The following is a 3,507-nucleotide window of genomic DNA, read 5'->3' as shown; positions in this document are numbered from 1 at the left end:
TGTTAAAATTTAAATTTTTTTTAGGGTAAAGTATACTTTTTGTCTTTGATAAAAATTTTAAAAATATTCTTAAGTTTTATTTTGTTTTAATTTTGTCCCATAAGTTTTCGATTTGTATCAAATATACCCCTAGCGACTAATTTTTCAAAAAATTTAAGGCCAATTCAACAATAATTTCATAAGAACAACCCTCAACACAAGCAAATTAAGCATAATTTTCATGCATTATTGTTAGATTGGTCTTAAATTTTTTGAAAATTTAGTCGTTAAGGATATATTTGATGCAAATCGAAAATTTTTAGGACAAAATTGAAACAAAATAAAACTTAGGGATGTTTTTAAAACTTTTATCAAACTTAAGGGATAAAAAATATATACTTTACCCTTTTTTTTAATATTTTGGTAACAATTTTTTCAAACAAAATTTTTTAAAAAATATTACTTTAATTTTAACAATATTTTTTAAAACTCTGTAGTCACATAACATAATCATACTAGAATAAACATCTTAATCTTAATAATTATTACTTTTTGGATATAAAACTCAAAAACATGAGCTGAGGGTTGCAAACAGTTTCTAATATTTACTACAGATTCTAATAATCAAATCACTAAACGCTTCATAATCTTCCTCAACTGGAAATTCTTGCAATGCTGCTGCAGTGTTCATATTATTTTTTTTTATAATATTTTCTGAAAGACAGAAAGTTTTAAACCACCTGATACATGCATAGCATATAGTAGTAGTGATTGATTGATGTATGTATATGTCTGCAATATTGTCACACGATAATGGTGGTGGGTGGCATCTTGATGAAAACAGTTGGTAAAAGACACTCATCAGTAATCATGGGAGTCAGAGAAGAACGTGATAACCATGAATGGTGCATTATATATATATTTATATGAGCATTACACTAAGTACAGAAATTTAAGTGTTAATACACAGTTGCTTTTATATGAACTCTTTAAGCCAAGAAGTAAATATTTGGATTAAGAGCCTAAAATCCATATATAGGATTTGTATTACTTTTGTAGATTCGTATCTGGAGAGTTTATAAGGGACAAGAATTGGAGAGAGACTTAGCACATTGGTTGTTTTCTATTACAGTACTAATTCATACCAATAAGGTTACACATAAGTGGACCAGTGAGTAGTTGTTGCTTTCCACTACCTTTATTATTCTTGCTATGATCTTTACTTTGACAACATATTCAATCTCATTGATTCCTTGGTTTGAATTGATGAAAAATTGCTTGCTTAAATTTAATATGTTGTTCACAAGATAAACTACAGAACTGAGTAATCTTTTTAGCTAACACATATCTTAGCTTCTGCCTAATTTGATGGATTATGTTCTAAATTCTAATTACCATGTTCATGGATTGTTAGCAAAATGCATTGCCTTTGTGTAAACTTGTTTCATACATTTTTTACATTTAAAATTAAAAAGGGAAAGAAGATAAAATATTTATCTTCAGTATGTACTATATAGGAAAATAAACTAATGTTACTAGCTACCACAGAAGGCCATTATGTAATGCTATATTTTATAGGTCAAAGAATGATTCGGTAATTAAGCCCAACTTAATCATCTCTCAATATATTTTTAGTCTTCAGGTGTCATTAGGAATTCACCACTTTTTGATGTTTTCTCCTCAAGGCATTTGCAGAGTTTGTGGTCCACTATTGTTGAAAAAAAATGTAATGTTGTATTATTCTATGTCTATCTCATTATTATTGTTTCAATAAAGCTTATTTTATATACAATTTCATTTAATTTCTTGCAATTTATAGAGCTGGACATGTTTTTTTGAAAAAAGATGGTGGTATGGACACAAGTAGTGATGAGTTATAGTGGTTAGTACGACACAAATTGCATTAAAGAAGATGAAGATGGCATTGACATAATTGTAGTCATGAGTGGCAGTAGTGGTTAGCACAAACTAAATCAAAATTGCATGGCAAACAACAATGAAATGATTTCATTTTGAAAATGAAATCATGACACTGAAATATATAATGCAGATCAGATAATCTTAAGTGTTGGTTTTAACTATAATATAACAATTGAATATTTATTACAATAATAGAAGCTTCTTGTTCGGATTTAGACAGGATTGAATCATTATGTTAATGAGATAATTGTAGATTTGGTAAACTTCAATATGATTAGTGGCTAATTTTTTTTTGCAAAAATACTATTTGTACACTAAAATTAAAAATAATATATTTGTGTATAAATATATATATAATTTAATTATTTTTATTATATATTTTATATTTTAATATGTATTGTCAGAAGATGGTGGAAGGATGAGAGGGTGAGACCCTGGAATGACTTGGTGCGGGTTTTCGGGCTTGAACTGAAGACTGGCGAAACCGAAGGTAGAGCGGGCGAGGGGGATGGCCACCTGCAAGGACATTCCGACGATCAAGTTCAGTGTCCGTACGAGATGGTAGCTAAATTAGGTAAGATGGTGTATACCTTGGGGGAGAGTTGACCTCTCCCCTTATATACTGTATTGGGCGGGCCCATAAATGACCTAACCCACTGACCAGGATGCTTGTGAGCTGTCCCTGTCCACGTGAGAGGAGCAGGTCGTTTCGGACTTCGGGCCTTCGGACGCTGCCCCGAAGAGACCGACCCGATCAGTTTGCTAGGCGCGGTGCACAGAGTCGTGTAAATGGCAAGTCGGGCATCGACCAGATCGGGTGTTAGGGACCGACCCGTCGGATTCTCCTTGTGAGGGATGATTTGGGCCTGAGTCAGGGGTGGTGCCCCAACCCCTGGCGGGTAGTTGGGCTGGACTTGTCCGTAACATATATGTTCTTGAAGTTCATACTATATTATAATCAACAATTTGGAACTGCTAATAGCCTAATAATCATATCTACAAAATATAATTATGCGGCTCTAACTAATTTCTTATTTTACAAGGTTTGTTTTCTTTTTAATTAGTTTTGTTTGGTAACCGAAATTCAAAAAAATAAAAAGAAAATAAAAACATATATAATTATTTATAATACATAAAAAAAACATTAAGGTATTGTTATATTAAGTGATTGATATGTAGTATCATATTTATTCACAAAAATCCGGAATTCTAAAGTTATATACCTTATTCTAAAGTACAAAAGAATACACACAAGACCAGAGGCTTGACATAGTGATTGGTTGTGTTGACTAATAAGAAGGGCTCCCCCATTAGAATACTTATTATATTGGTGAAAGTGATGACCCAAATTGTTGCCAATATTCTTTTGTTTTTTAATTGTCCACAAAGAAATCAAACCCTAGTTGACAAGTTTTGCAACCTTGACCCACTTGCACAAAATGGAAATATATTTACAAATAAATAAATAGATAATTACCAGAAGAAATTAAACGTCACAGAATGTATGTTACCATATATGTTGCATGAAGATATATAGAGTTCCCATATAATTATTACAAGTATTTTATGTTACCTAAATTATTTTTTATTAGCAATAATATAAGTTTA

The sequence above is a fragment of the Arachis ipaensis genome, chromosome B08 (assembly GCF_000816755.2).
Source record: "Arachis ipaensis cultivar K30076 chromosome B08, Araip1.1, whole genome shotgun sequence".
In the NCBI taxonomy this organism is placed as follows: domain Eukaryota; kingdom Viridiplantae; phylum Streptophyta; class Magnoliopsida; order Fabales; family Fabaceae; genus Arachis; species Arachis ipaensis.
The sequence above is the reverse complement of the archived record's forward strand: the minus strand, read 5'-3'. Positions refer to the sequence as shown.